This window comes from Maylandia zebra, linkage group LG10 (genome assembly GCF_041146795.1).
Source record: "Maylandia zebra isolate NMK-2024a linkage group LG10, Mzebra_GT3a, whole genome shotgun sequence".
Classification (NCBI taxonomy): domain Eukaryota; kingdom Metazoa; phylum Chordata; class Actinopteri; order Cichliformes; family Cichlidae; genus Maylandia; species Maylandia zebra.
In genome coordinates this window covers 3,375,296-3,397,004 of record NC_135176.1, presented here as the reverse complement: position 1 = coordinate 3,397,004, position 21,709 = coordinate 3,375,296, and the positions used below count along the sequence as shown (strand labels likewise).

At 40.6% G+C, this 21,709-nt stretch overlaps 1 long non-coding RNA gene across 1 annotated transcript in view; it reads right to left on the bottom strand.

Moving 5' to 3' along the window:
- Window positions 1-21,428, bottom strand: part of LOC101477398 (uncharacterized) — a 44,346-nt gene extending 22,918 nt beyond the window's left edge. Inside the window, exon 1 of the long non-coding RNA XR_001167782.4 lies at window positions 20,873-21,428. This is a non-coding gene — a long non-coding RNA (uncharacterized LOC101477398). The remainder of the gene's footprint in view (window positions 1-20,872) is intronic.
- Between the last annotated feature and the right edge of the window lie 281 nt (window positions 21,429-21,709).

Sequence of the window (21,709 nt, the reverse complement as noted above, 5' to 3'; positions counted from 1 at the left end):
AAGAGCTACCTGTCCGGACATCACGCTACACCCATCATTATCTCAGCTGTGGCAGTGATTTTTGTTTTCGATGATTCATTCGTGAGGTCTGAAATGGAGTTTCACACCTGTCAGCACATCCTTAAGTGGCTTCTGTATAAATTCCAGCATCCACACATTAAATGAAATGAACAAAACACAACCTTTCAGTGCAGATAATCCATCTAAGTTTATTGCACATTCAAACACATAATTAATGAGCCATTAAGTGCACAGACGTGGGCCTTTTTTTTCTTTTTAAGAGTATTAAATTGAAGTGTGCATGCATCTTAGCATCAATCAGATGGAAGGCTGACAAACAGCCCCATTCTTTTTTAATAACAATAAATCAAAGCCTGCACATGGCTGTCTCTCTGAGACAGAGATGATCAAAAGCAGAGGGTGAGATGGCCAAACATCATGTCTAATGTCTCAACAAACTGAGGATCAACTGTTTCCAATTAGGATTACAAAGACATATGAAAAAAAAAAAACCTGAACCCATCCACCCTGCTCTCCTTTGCACACATACAAAGAAAAATAACAATATACAAAGCATGTTTGTTGTGTTTAAAAGCTCTAAATTTAAACACTGAATCAGTTTCTGCGGGTCTCAGTTTGTCCCTTTTTTCCACTGCTAAACAAGATGTGAGTCAAATGCTCGCAATCGTACAAAGCTCCGTGCACCGTGCTCTGTGTTAGTTTTAATTTCTCATTTCTTTCACTGCCGTTTAATCCAGTCACATCAGCTCCCCGAGCAGGTGAAGTCAGCCAAAGACTTTCCCACGGTCTGAGAGCAAATCCAACGCCCCGAGCCCTTCCTGAGGGCCGGCCATCTGTTCATTCTGTTTGGAGTGTTTTAAGGGGTAAAGCGTCAGCTGCATGACCAAATTCAACGTTCCAACACACCCCGCCTTCGTGAAGAAAAGCCCAAAGCATCCATTCAACTCGGCACACACGCACGCGTGCACACGAGCACACAGACACGCACACACAGCTTGTGCCCAAACACAAACAAATCAACAAATAAACAGACAGATGTGACTCCTCACATTTGACTGGTTTGCAATCCAAAACCGTCACACACACGTTGTGCTAAAGTAACAAATATGCACATTTCACTAGAGCTGATTTGAATTTGAAATCACTGGCAAAAAAAAAAAGAAAGGAAAAAAAAAGAAAGAAATGAAAACGTCTTTCCTGCGGAAGAAATTTAAAAAAGATTATTTTGTTTCCATTTTTCTGCTGCTTTGGGAGAATCCTCATTAAGATATCGGACCATATAAACCTTGACCTTTGCTCCCTCTGAGGATAAATCATTTGTGCCACGAACTTGTACAAAACCACATCATTTCACCACCAAAGCCGCTAAAAACACACATCGGGCGCATTTGTGAAAATCACTGCAGCTCGCGGGAAAAAAACAAACACCTTACTTTGAATTAGGATTTCAATCATGTGACGCATTTCTTTCTTTTCCAAGCACATGCTGCCACCCCCATCCCAAAGGCCCCCCCCACACACTCTTTTTGCACCCCTCAAACAGACGTGCTATCATTTTATTTCCACACTGAAAGAGCGACTCTGCCGCTGGTGGATGTGGTCCTCGCCCCGGCCTGACGCATTTTTAAAATGCGTGACATTGCCTCTGTGGGAGCATGAGAACGGAGCTTCCTCAATTGTAGGGTCCCCATACCCGGCCTGTAACCATGGAAGCAGATGCCTGCCCTCCCGGCCCTCCTTACCTCCTGTCGATCGCGAGCTGTGAGCTGCTTCGGCAGTGAAAAGAGGCTGTGCCTGCCTTTCTCCTCGCTCTGACCGAACTTGCCCCACTCCTCAAAAGGAGCCATTGAACAGGTCACTGGTCTAGACTTGTTTGCACGGTCCAGAGAGCAGCCTTGATGTAACCCTTGCTCTCCCCTCTCTCTCTTTCTCTCTCTGTTTGCCACACCAGCCGCCCAGCGACTGCAGACTGTGGAGGGGCGGCAGGGAGAGGTGGGTGGGTGGGGGGGGACACTGGAGACGTGGATTTGAAAAGGAGCCTGTCCGATTTTGCCATTGTGCCTTTTCATTCATCGATCGAATGAATATCGAACCTTCTGTCCCCGCGTGTGTGAAACGGATAGCTTAGCCAGCATTTTTTCCCCTCTCTTCTCAGGTTTGTGTTGTGGGCCCAGAGCTGTGATTCCTTTTCTTAATACTTGTAAGAATATCTATCTATCTATCCTTATAATTATATATATATATATATATATATATTTTTTTTTTTTTGCAAAGAAAATGTCATCTTTAACAGTTGTTGCCAAGTTTATTCCTGATGTGGTCTGGTATTTTGCTAAAGTGATGAATGCAGAAAAGAGCTGAGTTGCTTTCTTCACCCCTCACTGATCACTGGATGATCCAACATGCTTGATTTCTATAGTATTCTCTAGTATTATATTTATATTAGCGTGCTATGATTACAAATGAATTTTTAGTTATTAATTAATTAAACTTCTGCAAAAAAAACCTGTCTAAAAATAAAAAAACAAAAAGGAAAATTGGTTGAATCGAAAAAATCTGCAACTAAAATTTATAAATAGACATAAAGCACTTAAATATTAATTGTTTAATGCAATTGCAACATTTGTAAAACAAATGTAAACTATTTACATGAATGACTCCAGTCATATGTAAAGGAACAAAACAACTATACAAAATAGAAAATTGAAAAAATATGAACTGCTCAGTTATATTCTGAGGAATTAGCTGTACGTACAAAATAAATAAATTAAGCAACACATACATTACTGCATTACTTGGCTCATTATTAGACCCAATGACAATATGATTTCAAGTCAAAACCACTCGACCTGTCAAGTCCTGGTAATTAATTAAATACAATCATTATGTGAAGGCAGCTAAAACGATGTGCTTTTATTAACGTCAAGTGTGTGTGTGTGTGTGTGTGTGTGTGTGTGTGTGTGTGTGTGTGTGTGTGTGTGTGTGTGTGTGTGTGTGTGTGTGTTTACATATTGAACTGCTGCAGTAAATGGTTATGGATGAGCATATGTGCACTTGACTGGGCCAAAGAGAGAAGGCAGTGAGAGGCTTGATGACAGTAAAAGGTGGCACGATCAATGTCAACATATCAGCATTGTACAGTCATATAAGGTGATTGTTGTGATTCATAAAGAAAAACTCATTTTGTTATTTCACATATGGATTTATGGTTTTATTTGATTATTTTTTATTTTGAAAGTAGAAAAGTAATTGTTAGATTTTTTTTTATCTCATGTACTTATTTTACAATAATTTATTTTTGATTTAACATTATTAATAAGTGGTTTGAATTTATTTAATTGTGTTAACATCTTTTTTTAAAATATTTTAAATGTTTAAAAACAATACTTAAAAACAGTTAATGCTAAAAGAATTTTTCTAACTGCATTTAATTGGATAAAACATGTTACAAAAATTAAGTGCAGAAATGTACCACTTCGCATTGAATTTAAAAAGCAAAAGGTTCAGAGAGGAGCAGTTATAGACTACACGCTCCATGTGACAAGTTGCTATGTAGGGGCCAATCAAAGGGGGCGATGGGGGGAACAAAACAGGGCAGAAAATGAGCAAATTCAAAGGCAGGGGAAGCAAAGCAAAAGAAGCAGTGAAGTAAGGACGCAAAGGCATTGTGTTCGCACAACAATTGAGGCTGATCCCACAGCGACTACCGGGCCTTCCTCCGAAAATACCGCTGCTGCCAGAGCCCACATCCTAACAGCACAGAACCAGAGCAGCTGGAGGTCTCGCCCTGCTTGAAGAAAAATCTGCTTTCATGTGAAATTAAATGTTATAATTAAACAGACAAAAAAAAAGCAGTTTGCCAGCTGATTGCAAACAGTGCATCTCCTCTGTAGTCTGGGTTTCTATGATTAAAACTCAGTTCCAGTTTATGTTGTGACAAAAAATTAAACTAACAAGAATATCTCTTAAAATGTTGATTGAAACAAATAATAGCTGCTAACTGCGTGATAAACATCTCACTACAGATACAATGTTATAATTTCAAAATTATTAAATTGCTTTAAAAAAATTATAATTTATTTTCAATCTTATTTAGGAAACATTTTAAAAAATTACAAAAGAGTAAAATATGCAACATAAATTCATTTTCATTTAATTGTTTTTTACATTAAACATAATCTGAAAGGGAAGATAAACTAGATAAATAACATGAGACAAGGCCTGAAAATAAAAAGGACATTATTCATCCTGGATATGAAACAAAAAAAAAGGCTGCATGTAAAAAACAGAGCTGACTGATGTTAGCAGGAACAATGGCAGAGATGGGACCATGGGGTGGAGGGGAGGGGATTCTTCACTGAACCTTTATACGACACAGTGACGGGGACAAGTCGGCCAAATCTGCCACAAAGACAAGCTCAACATTCCCGTCTCATGTTACGCACTCACACGATCCAATCTTTAAAAAGACACAACAGAATTATGAAACAATGTGAAAATAAATACGTCAGGGAAGCCTTTTATATATTTTTCCTTCAAGTTAAAATATTTTTTGAATTCTTTAAATCAATTATTTCTGGAATGTGTGTCAAAATACCCCATGATGAAATAAAAACAGAAAAACATCTTTTATTCCTTTTGATCAAGTGTGTGTGTGTGTGTGTGTGTGTGTGTGTGTGTGTGTGTGTGTGTGTTTCTTCTCTATCATCTGAAACTATCCTCTCCTCTCTAATGGATCCAAAAGCAAATAATTTTTCCACTGTTCATACTAGAACAACTGGCAGTAAATGAGACAATAAATAAATGCGTTTGATTTCTCTGCACCACACATTTACCAGCACACACTCAACCAAACAGCAGCTTTGGCAGATGTTTCCTGGAACACACAGGTAAACCAGCAACCCACCATCACCATCGTCCTGCCTGGAATCGGTGGCAGCTGAATGCCAGAGTGCTGCTCCACCACGTCTGCTCTCACAGCTCATGATGAGGCAGCAGAGCTAACCAAACAACCAAAAACCCCTCGATCGCTGAGTGACCCTGTCAGATATTCCTGTAAGAGATTGTGACTGCAGCTTACATATCTAAAAAAAAACTACCATTCACTTTAATGTCAGCTGTGCACAGGAGAACAGAAGCAATGAGGATTACCACTGTCATAAATTAAAGGTGGACTGAGGGAAATATCATATTATCTTGTGTGCTAGCTAATGCTATTCTTTTAGGGTTGTCAAGGGGAGAAACGTGACCAATTCCTAGGCACTAAAATATCAGGTGATGGCAAAAACTTTAATAATTAACTTACAGAGAAACAAACAATAACACAAAGATTACACTGGATTCTATATAAACTGTAATAATATAACTTTAGAGAACAGTTACCACCTCAAATCTAGATTCTATCCAAAAGAAAGTGCAAACTCTGAACCGACTTCAGATGTGTTGTCCCTTCTCAGGGCCACAAAGTCTCCCTCCCTCAGGTCAAGCCCATAGGCTGTTACACAAAGCAGAGGGCATCATAATCTCCTCACCCCCCAGCAGTCAGTCCTGCTCAAAACCTACAACACTAAGCAGATCCACAACATTTTCACTCTGTCATCTATCTCACATTGTTTCACTACATTTTCACTGTGGGAGGGAAAAACAAACAAACTCACATTTCTTTTGTTTTTTAATGAATCAATCACTTTATTAATTGGGTGATTAAGTTAAAAATGTGCAGCAATTCGCTGGGCATGTCTGTAGGTCCCAGCTATGATCATCGTATATGAAAGGCAGCTGCTGCATTTGTCACAGAGAGGCTGGGTCTAACCTCCACTGTCACCAAAGTCAAACACTAAGCTTTCCAAGGTGCTTTAGAAGGTGGACTGGAACAAAGGGCCCCTCACCACAACCACTACCCAAAGCACTATTTAATTAGGTGTGCAGCAACAAATCCTCCCTATTCAGTGGCTGGACACTTGTGGTATTGGAGTGTAGTGTATCGGTGGTGAAAGCCCCATAACACTAGAGGAGTGTCCCCTCCCTCACAAAGACACACACTAACTCACTAATGCCTGTGTGTTAACAAGCCCATCGTCTGCTCCTCTAACTCTTTGTCTCTGAATGGGTGCTAATGGAGAGACAAAACAGCACGCACACACACTGAGGCCCTCCTTCAACACATTGCTCTTTTAACAGACAGAGGCTGGACCTTGGTGTTAAAGCGGACATGCCATGCTTCAGCAGGCAAAATATTTAACTCTGCCTAAATTTAACCATAAACTCGGAAAACAGAACAAAACGGCCACCAGGGAGAAAGCGAAGATAATCTAGCAGATGAAATGCACAGCAGCAGAACAAATACTTTCATGAAGGAAATTTAATAGCAAAAAAAGTTTAATTTCAGGTTAAATATTAAGCACAAAATTTTTTTTAATAAATGTTATTAATTTATCTTAAAGTAGGTGCTGAATACTTGTGAAAAAATCGTTTAATATCCTAATAAAACCGAGTAAGAACAATGAATCGGTTCTTTCTACTTTATCTACTTGATTTTATTTTTTTAAATGTCTATGTTATTGAAATAAGCCTAATTGCAGTTATCATATTTTAAAAACATTATTTAAAAAAAGAGAGAGACGATGCATTACTAAATGAATTAAAACTCTACAGCCACGCTTTCAGGGACTGTCTAGTTTGATAAAAGACAAAGTAACTCAGACCAGGGTTGAATATGGGTGGTGGGCTCTAATTCTTGAGCACAAAACCAGCATATCCACCGAGACAAATCTTGTTTGATGGATTCCTGCTGCTAGATCCAACTGCAATAGTTCGGTCTGGGAGGCCCATTGTACCAGACGTGCCCGGGAAGGAAACACACTCAAAATTTATTAGAAACGGGACTCCTCACATACAATATTAATTCACAGACAGCGTAGAAAAAGCATATTACCTTAATCCAACCGATGCCTGTGCATTTTCTCAGGGTTACAGTATTACATAACACAAAACCACAAAAACCTTAAAGCTAAAATTTTCTTTTCTTTTTTTAATGTGAAATATTTTATATTTCACATGGAAAATTATATTTGTGTTTTAACTGCAGCAACTCTAACTCTGCATTTATGTAAACAGACATCTATTTGTCCTGTTTAATTGTAAGATGTAGGGAAATATTGTAATAAAATATTTTAAGCATCTTTCATTGGCCCAAAACTAAATGGAAGCATAAAGTCAAACTTCCTTAATAATGCTAAAGGAGGCCCATCATCATGACATCCGTTTTGCTGGGAAAAAGAGGGTGAGTGAGGATTTAATAAAAAAGAAAAAAAAAGGATTTGCGAGAAAGGAAGAAAAAAAAAGACGAGCGTATTGCGACACTAACGTCTCCCTGGGATCTGGCGTGGCTGTCTGTATATGTGCAACACAGAGACAGTGACAGAGAATGAGACAGCGTTCTGTCTTCCTAAGTGCTCGAGTGTAACTAATTGTATGAGTACAATTATGAGCATCTGCTTTTTCATCTTTGGTGGAAGCGCGCGTGTGTGGACGAACACGTGTGCGTCGCAGCTGAAAATGTGCTCGGCTCTGCGGTCTTAGAGCAGAGGCTGGGCAGTGCCTTTAAGGCAGCGCTGGGTCAGTCCAAACACACTGGCAGCTATTCATGGCCCAATCAAATTGATGTGAGATTCTGTCCCTCATCTGCCCCTTATTTCCATATGAATGCAGAATATGCTAAAGAAAAAAAAAAGAAAAGAGAAATCTACAAGATCCTTGTCCCATGGAGCCACTGCAGGGAAAACAGATTTGCAGGGAGAACTCTACATGCTCCTTTACTGCAGATAACAGGAATCGTGGCATCATAAGCACTTTTAGACAGAACAATAAAAAAGAAAAAACTCCTTTCACACACGCATAAATGCTCTCCTCACACACATTTCAACAAAGCCAAGGTCAATGCTGCAGTCTGTCCTAGCAGCTTATGAATCGAAAACACACACATATTCAGAGATGGTCTATCGTGAATGGACACAAACACGTACACAGACATAAGAACAGATCCACGGAGGCTCCATCCCAGCCCCTCTGTGTTAAAGGCTTCAGCCAGACAAAGGGTTTGTCGTCAAAGACAAACAGCGGGAAGCATGGAAACGGCAATGAACGTGATGTGGAGACGGATGCCTCGGCGCGAAGCCACGTTTGACAAACGGCAGTGGCTTAAAAAGAAAAAGAGGAAAAAATGTGCAGATGTGCATACCCTGGATGTCCCGTGTTCCCTCTCTGCTACCTGGCAGGCACAGGTAAAGGCAGCTGTGTGAAGAGAACGCCATCACGTGTTTGTACGTATGTTTCAGACAGACGTCGGTCTCCTAACACACACCAGACAATGTCACACACTCCTATTGTTCCACTCCACCGCTTGGCCCGAGACAAACCCCAGTCCTGTCTAGCTGTTTAAAGGTGGGCTCAAGCTCAAAGCGAGGAGGCCATCTATTACCAGGAGGGATGAGGGGAGGGGAGTCAGAGACCCCCAAATAGAAGGTGGGGTGGGGTGTGTGTGTGTGTGTGTGGGAGTGGGGGTGTCTCAGTTGGCAAGGTTCTTAACTGCAGATGAGCACAGGAGCTCAAAACCTGCCACCTCATTCTGACGAGCAGACGATGGAGTGCCGCATGCAGCAGTCGGTCTGAAAAAGCTGTTTTTGCCTGAAAAAATCCAAAAATATAGAAAATCTGAACTTTCTCTGGGAGTTGGCTGCTGAGTCAGGGAATGAAGATGAAGCGAACAGACTAAACCAGAAATTTAACATCATCAGAATAAATGTCACAAAGCCTTTCAGACACATTTCTTGAGGTAAAATGCCTAATAGTGCAGAAAATTAAAGTAATCCTCACAACATTTAGGGCAATTTAGAAGATATTACAGGGTTTGTCCAGGCTCAGAAATGGGCCTTTGGGGCGCGAGTACAAATATACTAACAAACATATATGACTGAGGCAATGAGCTGTGTTGGCTCACTTATTTATAAGGCAATGCATTTCCTGTTATTTCTGGATATATAAAACAAAAATATATTTGTTAAGTAAATAAAAATACGCACACAAAAAAATACTAGTACTTTAACTCTGGTTTTCCTTTGCAGGAAGGCCGTGGTTTTTCTTTTTTGTTTTTCTAAAACAAAAATACAACCATTTATATGACAGAATAATAAACACCTAACATGTGCAGTATATTTGGCTTTATTCTTTAATTTAACTACAATTCCAATTGAAAAGATTTGATTTTATCTTTATGTTGTCATTTTTTATTTCAAGCATTAATGCAGCAAAAGTGCTATTTTTAAAGAAGATGTTTCTGTCTAATCATATTTTTGTAAGTTTAGGGAAAATATTTACGTAAATGTGAAAGAAAAGAAGGTTTGCCCATGCTGCTGTTTTGGAGTTGGCTCATTGTTCTGGCAATGTGAAAACGCTCAGCTGTATGATGTTTCAAGCGAACATGGCAAGGTTTAGAAAACAGGCTTTGTTTATGCGTGACATTACAGCAGTGATTTCTTTTCCATGCACACATCAGTCCGGTCTGGTTACCATCAGCCCAGCATCAGCCACCTGTGCTCAGGCTCTCCTGTATTTACGTTGTGATAATCACAAAGCGGGATCTCGACCAGATTGTGTGTTTTATCTACAAAGAGTGCCTCCTCGCTCTGGGTCGCAAAGCGTCACAGGACACTCGAACAGATTAAAAACACGGACTGTTGGTACAAGATTTCGAATCATCGTGTCAAAGCAGAATCAGAGGAAAAAGCAGAAACCAGAGTTTTTGGAGCAGGCAGGAACTTTCTGGCAGCGTCCCACAGGGCTGTTCTGCTCTCGACTAAGTCATAGTGTGCGACTCTCTCCAGCAGCACGCCGGGCTCTGCCAGCTACACAAACAGTGAGAGAGAGCATGACATCACCCCTCTATCATCCACAAGACACACTCAAGGCTCACAGTTCAGCAGGTTCAAATGCTCGATGCAGATGGAAGCAAAGAGGTCCTTCATATTATAGCCTGCCTTTTTAAAAGTCACCCTCTGCCTCCCCACTGTAAGGTCTGGCCTGCTTGATGGGTCCATTATACTTGCCAGTAACAGTAACATTGCTGCTGCAGCGCCGTACCATTTATACCAGCTCTGAGGGCACGAGTACTCACTGCAGTGTTCACCTGAACGATAAGCGTTTCCACTCAGACAAAGCTCCACATTATAGGAAGAGAAGAAGTCAAAGCCTCATCGTTTCAAACTGTGGCATCATCATCTGCCTCTGTATGGTCTGTGAATCTCTGAGCTTCATTAAACCAGCAGCAAAAACTGACACAACCATACACTCGTGTGTTCACTCTGGTGGTGTTGGCAGGTTAAGAGGTTCACGGCTGAAACGACAACAAAGTGTGGCTTGCGACGGCAAGGGTGATGTCACTTTTGGCATGCTGCACCATTCCCAAGGGTGAGAACGGCAGGTACAGCGGACCCTAACACACAATGGAAGTCATTAGAAAGGGGCTACGTTACACTTTAGTTTGAAGCGATTCCTGTGCCCGTCTCTGCTTTCCCCTGCTAAAAGTCACTAAACTGTTGACGCACACCAGTTTGATCGTTTTAAATCAACGCTGGCAGTGCATCTAAAGGGAATCTCTCTGGGCCATAAGATTCAGCAAGTACTTGGAAGGTGTTACCTACTCTGTGGGCCCACTGCAGCAAGCACGAGCAACCTCAGCACCAATAAACACAGACACAAATCTTCCTTCCCCCCTGGGCAGCTCAGGCTAGAGCCATCAATTCCCACACGTGGTCACCACGTCTCCATTCAAACACATTTCATTAGACTCGCATCGCACTCTGCAGCAGGTAGCATGTGGCAATGATTTCAGACTTTGTCTGCTTTTAATAAACTGACCCCGAATGATGACTCGAACCAGTGTAGTGTTTGTTTTTGTAATGGTTGACTCTTAAAACGGGCTGCCATTATCACAATGTAAAACTGTCATGACCCTACAGTACATTTTTGTAATTTACCTGTAACATGTAAAACATCAGCTTCTCACAAGGAAAGTACGAGCTCGTCTAAGAAGATGGAAGAAGATTAAAAAAAAGAAAAACAAAGTAGTCCACCGTGTGGCCCACAATCTATTCATTGCTCCTGTTTAATGTCTTTTGGATGCATAATCCTTTCAGTTTCAATTGCAAATTTAACAGTCCCCAAGGCCCAAGCACCAGACTGGTCAATACAAAACCAGACAACTAATTACCGAGCACACCGTGCTCTCCTATATCCCCTCCTCCTTTCTTCCTCCATTTTTCTCTCCCCAGTTTCTCTCCCTCTCTGTCCAGCAGCTGTGGGGTTCATGTACACAAGAGCAGCAGTCAGGCAGTATTAGGTTTCCACTTCCCAGATCTCCCTTAAAAGCCTGTCCCATAATGGTCCTTCAGCCACACAAACACGCATAAGGTTTCAAAAAACAAAAAAAAGGAGAAGAAGCGCAATAAGTGAATATGGAGACATTTAGTTGAGCTTTTTGGCAAAAAGATTTCTGCTTTTCTTTTCTAGCTTTTCCCTCCATCAATTTTCTTCAGTGATTTTTCAGTGAAATCTTTTAAAATTTGTTAACGACAGGTTAATTGCTTTGATCGCACTGTTTCCTTATGGTTGAACACCCCAATAGTAAATTAAATGTTTAGTGAGAAACAAAGACATAAATGTTCATAATGTCCAGCAGTTAAGCAGTAGCTTTAACAGCGTGTAATTACCACGTAATTGACACTCTGTTTTCAAGCAATAAATTAGAGTGGAACGTGACAAGCTGCTTAGCTCATAAAAAATACTAAAAGCTGACCTACGTCTCAGCTCTAAAGTGGTTAGCAAATATGGGAGTGTCTAAATAAATTAGTGATGTTAAAAAATCCTTTGGTGGTTATTTTAATGATAAATTATTTAAGTAAATTATTAATTCAAGCTAAATATACTGTATAGCCCAAATCTCTGAACAGCAGATTAGACAACAACTATACAAAGTCATACTAGAAAGGTAAAACCTAATGTTGTACTATATCCAAAGAAAACACAATTACAAAAACCTAGATGATAATTTGACACAATGAAACTGAAACACAATTTTGTTATTCTATATAAAAAAAGATAACTGATGCCAATTTTTATTAGAGGTGTAGCATGATTATAGATTGGCTCGCCTTAGAACACACGTGTATGGTGCAGAAACACTCAGCTGACCATATGACATACGGTGCTTGTGCTGTTTTTAGTGCAGATGAGAAAGAAGTTATCCTCTGCTTCCCATGAGTAAATATCCCGACTGTGACAATGATAACACGGTCATGATAGCACTCTCAGCGCTAACCCAGCCTCATGTTGTGCTGTGTTGTGACTGCTGTCCTTTGCTTTACGGCCTTCCTCTTTAAACAGACCCACTCTCGAGGCTTTGATCATGACCCGAACGCACACCAGCAGCTCAGCGCTGCCCCTAATTTGCTGATGGGTTTAAAAAGTCCCTCAGTTAAGATCACTTCCCTTAGATAATGGGAAGAGCTGCCCCCCCTGTGACCTAAGCGGAGTGTCCTTTGTCTCACTCCTAATGTTTGCCTTAGCCCATTGTGTCTGCATTATCCAACACCTCCACCCCTCCTTGTACCACAGCTTTGACGCGACAACCCTGCTGCACCACAAAGAGGAAACGCTAAATGTATGGAAACCATTTCCCAGGGAGCCCCCTGAGCTCTATATGGACTCCCCTCCCCCAACAACCCCCCCACAGCACTTATATGCGTGCCCGCCATAGAGAGCGCGGTGGTTAAAGAAGCCAAGCTGTTTAAAATAGTGCAGAGTCGAGGGGCTGGAAACACTAGACCTGACATATGCGCACACGCACATAAACACACGCAGACACACGTACGATGCCACAAAGAAGTCCCGCGACCCTTTGTCTGCACAGAAGAACGAACTCCTGTTGGCTCAAAGACAAGCAGACAAATTGCCAATGATCCTTTGACCCAGGAAATGGGCAACTGTCCAGAATAAAATTGCTGAAACACTAAATAAGATAATAAATATGTAAATTGGATTAGTGAAAGTACAAAGATGAGCACTTTTTCAAATAAGGTGTTCAAATAGCAAAACTGCAGAAGCAGTCTGGTGTGAGCACCTCACAGTAAGCACTGGGATGCTGTTTAATCAGCGTCCTAGACGCGGTCACTCCAACAACCGCCTTCTGGTATACAGTAGAAACACAATGTTTGACTTGTGCTCTTTTATTTCCCTCCTTACATTTGTGCAGCAAAGGACAGAAAATATCAAATGGGCAAAAACAAATGAAGAAAAAAAACCATCGTATCAATAACTAAAACCTTTTAATGGCAGGTATAAAGTGAGCTGGAGGTGAAAGGAATGTAAAATAATCTTGCATCTTTATATCCGTCTTTCTTTTGTTCTTCCTTTCTGCTAAGTAGCACAAAGGACAGCTGGGTAAGAAATGGATCACTGGTAAAGAGACACAGCCTCCATCACAGACATGACATCACCCCCTTTATAAACAACCCTTTGGGGGCCATTTGTGCCAGAATCCAATGCTGCATGTGTGCTCATGTGTATGTGTGTATCTACTCTTGCTTTGCTTTTTAGATAATATTTTTTTCACATCACTTTAAGTTCAAAGACCGACATGTTGTTCTACTTTTCTTCTTCATGTGGTAATAATAGGTTGAACTGAAAACTGTAGCCATGGGTATTAATTTATCACAGCGAACAATCCCAAACACTAAACATCTGTGTTATTTTCCATTGGCAATGCTCAAGACTGCGCTCAGGTCATTAATAATTCAATAATGAGTGACTTATGACGCATATCATCTGTCATCATTATTGTAGTGTTGAATGACACTTAGCATCCTCCTGCACTTCGTGCTATTTGTCAAAGTAAGTTATGCTAATCGCCCATAAAGTCATGACTTTCTTTTACCATATAAGTAAAGAGTAAACAACCCCTATGACTTTCCTCAAATACTAAAAAAATATCCAATGACAAATTATTGCACTTAAAAATGAAATCTCTGTCCTAAGAATACGTCCTAACATGTGAACTAACAGTTTAATGGTGCATCATCCTCGTGGAGGGCTACATGTGCATTGTGTACTAAAGGAGAGGGAGTGTCAACTCTGTAAAACAAACAGACTTGTCAAACTGGCATGCATAAATAAGTAAACCTGCATCTCAGAGTTTGGGCACATGCTAAAGGACGGGAGAGTTTTACTACATCCAGCAGGTGACCTTTTTAAGAAACATAATGTGATGTTTGTAACATTAGCCAATCAGAGAAGCAGATTCCCACCTTGGACAGAAACTATGGTGCTAATAGAATAGAACAGAATGCAATAGAATCCGTTCATTTATCATTGAATGGGTGTACTAACAGTTGCACGCTCAAAAGCTTCTGCTGGTGCATGAAAGAGTTTGCCAGTCATTTTAAAAGTTTGGCTTTAACGGTGGTTCCACCCCAGTTTGCAATTGTGCTCATATGGATGATCGTGTTTTTTGGACAGTGTTATTGGGATGAGGCACGAGCCACCAGCTCGATTAAGAAACTGAAGATGTCTTTCTGTGGAAGTCACGATTGCACCAATCATATCAGTAAACACTGAGACGATTTGCTGGTAGTGTTTTGCCATCTTTACAGTCTGGCCAGTAGACCACATGGTCCTCTCTGCTGGGACTCACAGATGGAATATTTGGATCCCCGACCCAAAAAACTGGATCATGTATCAATAAAGGCATCCTAACCTGTTCTTTGCTTATTACGTGAGTAACAGTTAGATGGAAAGCTAAAGTAGAATGGTAAAATCTAGAGCAGGGCGATATGACCAAAAATATTTATCACGATATACATTTGAAAATTTGCGATAACGACATAACTGACGATATAATTGACACTAGACAAAATACTTTACAACTCCACAACTTTATTAGTGCAAAAAAAAAAACCATCAATGTATTTTCACTTAAACAAGCAGCTGTTTTTATGTGCATTAAAGTTATATAAAAATTTAACAGTGCAAATGCAAATTCCTCGCTGATAGTTTAACCAAAAGGCATTTCCAGTGGAAATTGGCCGACATATCCTGAGCATAACCATGTATAATATCCACACAACTTAAAAAGAGGTTATACACACACAATACGGTAACATTATGTTGAAGCGCAGTACGTATCACGCCGCGAGGCTCCGCCTACGACAGCCGTAATGCTCCGACAATCCATCAAGCGGTGCGGCTTCATAGCTTAGCAAAGTCGCACTGAAACATTTGACAGATTTTCGAGCGCCGTGCACATAAAATCGTTTCGAGGTCAGTAAACACAACCAGAGTTCATACATAAGGCACACGGGATTATAAGGGCCACTGTCGATTTTCAGAGAAATCAAAGGATTGATTTTAAGTGCGCCGTATTTTCCAAAAAACACGGTAATAACGACGGCCCGCTAGCATGCGCTACCAAAAATAGTGCTTTGTTGTGTATCTGACGGACGAAAGCTAAACCAGTTCCACACCAGTGAAGCTGCAGCATTTTTTACAAACCAGTTCTGGTTCATCCGTTTCATTCAACGATCCACTTTCGCTCTTATATTCTCCGTCGCCGCCATGCTTTTTCCGCCATGTGCGTATGAAAACAAAAGCACTGCGCATGTGCGTTTTACCCATATTCTATCGTGATATTTCATTTTCTTATCATTGCCCAACATTATACCGGTATTACCGTGAACGGTATGATATGGCCCAGCCCTAGTAAAATCTCTTTGAAACGCTGCAGTAGTTTGGAGCCATTTCATGCTCCTTTTTTTCTATGTTTGAAAAAGTTTTTTATTTAACTGCAAACTTTGGTCAAGACAGTTGACACAACCGAACAGGCTTCTCTCTCTCTCATTAACTTTCAGGGAGAGACAGCAATTACGAACAGAAGCTAGAAGGTCTTTGGTTCATTTTAACACTTGCAGGGAAGATTTTATTCCACTTAAAATAACAGAAAGTGTTGTTGTCAACTCAGTTAATATTAGTTCACTTCACCATGGAATGGATGGCAACCTGTCAAGGGTGTACCCCGCCACTCAGCCAGTGACAGCTGGAATAGGCCCCAACCCTCCTGTGCCCCTGAACTGGATAAGTGGTTAAGAAAATAAATGAATGGATGGATGTCAGCTCCACGCCCGATGTGTGTGTGTGTGTGTGTGTGTGTGTGTGTGTGTGTGTGTGTGTGTGTGTGTGTGTGTGTGTGTGTGTGTGTGTGTGTGAGAGAGAGAGAGAGAGAGTGTGAGAGACAAAAAAGGAAAATAGTATAACTACAAGAGACTCTCACTTTGAGCTGAAATGTGATAAATGCAATGATTTTTATGTTGTAATTACTTTTTAATTATTCCTGTTTTCACTTACTAATTTACTAGCAAATACAAATCCAGTAAGTTTTTATTCTTGGATATAAATTGTGACATATCAGATGATAAAGTTATAAAAGCAATAATTTTGAATTATTCAGAGTCTCAAAATGAAGAAAACTACTATTAAATGCTTGCATCAGGAAATTGCCTAAGCCCAGATATCAGTATCATAACAGAAACGCTGGATTGGGCCTATTTTTGCAGTCGAATCGAGGCCAGTGTCACTAAGGTCTGCATTCAATTTGTATCTTGCTTTTATTTTGAAAGTTCTGATCAGAAGTGCTGTTTTTGGGACTCCTTTGTTGCTCGCTGCTATTCTTCATCTGCCATACTGTCTCTGGTTTACAATAAACTCTAATTAATGATCCAAGGAGTCATAACCAATCATGCTTTTGTCTACATCACACAGAGAAGGGAATGTCATTTAATGACGCAAACTTTATGACTTTAAAGCAGATATGCCAAGTTAAGATTGTTCACAATACATGATCGTCACATTGCTCAGGCCTAAGAAGCACCTGTAAAGCTCCTCTCTTCTCGGCCTTCGGGGATACGAACTCCTGCTCTATGAACAGCTGCATTGTTGGAGGAGTTATTTTGATCATATTTCTTCCTGGAACAGCATGAATTAACTGTACGCCACACTGTGTGCCTACATTAGTCAGCAAAATTCAACTAGAAACTGTCTCCTAGTTAGCCATTCTCAAAAACAAACAAACAAAGCAATGACGACTAAAAACTTCTTACTGTCCACACTTGCAACAGCACGAGCCTCCCTGAATTCAGCCTGGTGATATCCAGGCTTTGTTACAACAATTCATATGTCAGAGGTAAAAACTGGAGCAGCCTGCTTGGTAAACAGAGACAAACAGGGCTTCCACTCACTGGTTTTACATGCACTCTAGTAATTTGATCATAACCCGAGTAAGACAATACTCACATTATTGGGACTGTCATACAAACATCTTAACAAAATTATCTTACTTGCATTAAGGCCGTAATCGGAGTAAGCAAAACTCGATTTACAGAAGTAATCGATTTTTAGATGAGCCTGACCACGTATAGAGCATATAGCACAGTATGTATACAGCTGCCACACGAGTCATAGAGTGAAGCACATGCAAGGTGGTGTGTTTGGAAAGAGAAGGAGCCAGGTGAGCAGCAGTGAGCAATAAAACACGGTTTTCAGGCAACATCACATAGATGATTACCAGCACACAGGTTCGCACAGGTTGCATTATGATGAGGTACAAACATATTTATCTGAAACATAAGGGAGACGTGGCATAGCTGAGATGAAGTCAGTGGGAAAATGCACAACAGCAAACAGGGTGGAAGACGTGGGTGGAAGGGCTTGTTTAAAGCTTTTAAACCCTTATAAGTAAGTGTTTGATCTAAGGATTCAACGAATGCAGTTCTTAATGAAAGTTCATTTAGCTAAATGCCCTCTGACAATTCAAGGTGGATGCTGAGTGGAAAGACTTAAGTTTTAGAAAGATTTTAGTATTTCATTTTTATTTCCTGTTTGTCTCTCATCTTATGGATTTTAACAAACAAACAACTTAGGAACGTCGCAGACAATTACCTTAAAACCCTTGAAAATCATAGTAAATAGTACAGTGTGGCACTAACAGGCTCTGAGAATGACTCAAACACTACTTGGCAGGAATACTCAAATGTAAATCATGCAACTTCTCTCCTGGTTGAGTGGCAGAAAAGGAAACCACCTCCTATTTCCTGAACCAGTCGGATCCCGCCTGCGTTCTGGGTTTCTGTTTTCATCCTGAATGACACCTCTGTCAGTCACATGACAGTGGAAGCCTAACAGCTAATAAATCACTGCTCCTAACTGAGCTTTTCCTTTTCACTGCCTGCGCACAAGAACCAGGCTAATTTATAACTAGAACAGGCTTGCAGGAGAGGCTAAAATTGGCCCGGGGAGGTCAGGGAGGTTATCTGACGACATGTCGTTACTTGGCTTAAAAAACAGCAGTGGAGATTGCCAGCAGACATACTACTGGAAAACATACACAAATGCATCCCAGAGAGGAGTAGAGAGGGTTTCCGATTAGACGATGAACTGCACCGTACCAACTGATTAATAGTCATAGAAGACAACTGCAGTCTTCTTCACTAGCACTGAATTCTGGGAGCTGAGAAACTCAAGTAAAGTTTTTTGTCATTTTTACAAATCAGATTTTTACTTTATTATTTAATAAGTGCATTTTATAATTTGTAAAAAAAGAAAAAAAGTAATTTTAATCCAAAAATTCTGCCATTACCTCCTAAAAAGGGTCAAAAAATATTTCTGAGCACAGCTGGAATTTTTACATTATTTTAATATTTGTTCAAGCTAACACTGGGAGAGAAAAGCAAAAGCTGCAAGTGTGTAAAGAGCCATTCACCAAGAAGAAACCGATCGACAGCATCATCCTCAGTGCTGAGCAGTCACTTTAAGTTTCTATTTACTCTCATATTACGCTGCTGAAGCTGGAAATCCAACTTTCTGACAGACTTTTTTTCCAAGAAGATGTGCAGTTCTGTGCTCCTTCACAACACTATGACCCACATAATCAAAATAAAGAACCAGACCCTGCAGCACAGCTCGTGTGCATGCATAAAGGAGCTATGGTAGCAGCTAGGCTTCATCCTGCATACTATAAATTCAACTGTGTTCAGAGAACGCCATAAATAAATTAAAAGAGGCACATCTGAGGCTTTTAAAACGTGGCTCTAAAAACTACCTTTCACAGGAGAAATAAGCCCATTACAGCCAGTCGAGACACTCAATTCCCATGTTACTGAGATGTCTAATGAACAAAGGGAACGAGGGAGGCACAGAGTGAGGCGGTCAGAGAAACGGGTTCTGATTTCCTCAAAGAGTGAGGTCAAAAACCCCAAACTGCCAGTGAACCATCAAGGTGAGACACATAAATCACGGCTCTAAAGTTCAGTAGCTTCCTAAAATGAGTTTCTTGCTCAACTCAGCTAATTTCTCAAGACTCTCACAAACCACAGCTTTCTCTGTGCAAATGAGTGAAAAGGCTTACTTTATTAAACTGACACTTTACATAGTTTGTCAGACCCTTAAAGAATATTTGCACATCAAAAAAAATTAAAGTAAAATAAAATGTGAATTTTAAATGATGCTAGTGATATATTTCATGTAACTGATGATTTACATTCAGGAAACAAGAAGCTTTTTTTTAACTGCACCAACATTTGTGAGTTTAAATGAGCTACAACATTACTTAAAATAAATAGGTAACAATATTCTTTCTAAATTACAATTCAGAGGATTTTTTAATTCAAACTAAATCTTAAGTCCTATCATATATTATTATCAACTAATTATTGAGCAATAACATATCTCAAATATATAAATAATGTTAATTATTATAAATGTTGGTCCAGTGCTTCTCACATATGTGAAATGTGAGGTCCCCCTAACATTTCACACAATGGAGTTATTCGGGGGGCTCGCAGTAAAGTATTACTTTCCCTGTAACCTGCATTATTTATTCCTTCAACAGCACTACAACAAAAAATCTGAATTCCTCAAGCGCTTCATCAAAGGCCGATGAAATGTGGATCGAAGCTTAGCCCACCGTATCCACTGCAAACTTGGGAACTTCTCTTTCTCTCTCTCTATGATTTTGTATCAAAACATTTGCTCATTGTCTCATTTCTTTTCTCTTGTTCATCACTTCGTTCCTGTAAAAGCAGTGACGGTGTAAAATACACGAGACATGAACAGTTTTGTCGGTTGGTGAGGCTGACGGTGTCTCAAATACTGTGCGGTGTCTCACAACTGCACTCCACCCCATTTAAAAAACAAATTAAAAAATTCCAAACTCATAAAAAAGTGAAGCTACTGAGCAGCTGATAAATTGAATTAGCTAAAATAAATGGCCTCCACAGCAAGCCTCCTTGGAGTCGAGCACGGGTCCCTGGCTACAAACGGACACATGTTTCACAGAGGCGTAACTAAATGACTAGTAAAGTTTTCACAACCATTGTTCTGTCCGAGCCGTTCTCTTTGACCTCTTCAAAATCCCTTCCCCCAGTCAACTGCTCCCACCCCATCTCTCCACCTCGCCCCCCCTCCCACCAAATAAAATAAAAAAATGTTTTAAAAATCATTAAAAATCATTGGGACACAAATTCAAAGATCTAGCCTTTCCTGTCACCAAATTAATTTAAGACTGACAAGAAATATAAGGGAAATCAGGCTTATTTTGTTAATACTTGGGAACGGAGTTTAAAGTCCAACTAAAGAAGTTAAAGCAGGCAACAAATGAATCAATAGAGCCATGAAGAGTGCTCCTGAGATTTCAGGCAGATGGATTCTTCTTAGGGACAGAACTTGTCAAAAGTGCTAAGAGGAAAGCACTTACCACACAGATCCTGACGTCCGAGCCCAAGAACGAAAGCTTCCTATCTTGTCTGTCTCCAATCCACTTCCATTTTTCTGAGTTACTATATTGCAACTCCCACCCCACGGAGAGCCGGATAGCAGAGAGTGCGACAGAGAGAGGGAGAGAGTCAAACACACACACACACACACTGGGGTGGGTCGGTGGGGGGGCTTAGTCCTGGTGTGGAGATGGAGGGGACCATTGCAGCTGTGCACTTCGTCAGTATCTCCTCAAATCCAATCCTCTGCTCCATGTGTGTCTGCAGCACCGCGGAAAAAGGCAACGGAAACAAAGTGATCCTCTTACACACAGCCCAGAGAGAGAGAGAGAGAGGGAGAGAGACGAACAAGGCGAGGAGCAAGAAAGAGTGCGAGAAACATACGCGGGGAAGGGTAGGGAAAGAAAACAAGTGAGCTCGTTTGAAGGCCGAGGAAGCTCGAGTATAAGCAGGTTCAAGTTTTCAGCGTTTTCTTTTACTTTGCCACAGAATGCCGGCCGAGTGGGAGGGAACAAGTGAGAGCTTCTAGGAAGGCAAGGAAATAGTGCATAATACCTTCCAGCTTCCTTCAACCCCCCCTTCTCCCTCCCTCCCTCTCTCCCTCCCTCTGTCGCTTTTCTCTCCCTCTCTATCAGTCTTTCTTTCAGTCTCTCAGTCCAGTAATAACCCTGTCTGTGGCAACCCCCCTCCACTGGGTGCAGGAATGCAAAGCAAGAGTTTCAAGAGGCCCAGTTAGACAACCTCAGAGTCACTGCACCTTGACCCGCAGGTCAGACGCAGGGCGTGTGTATATATATATATATATATATATACACATA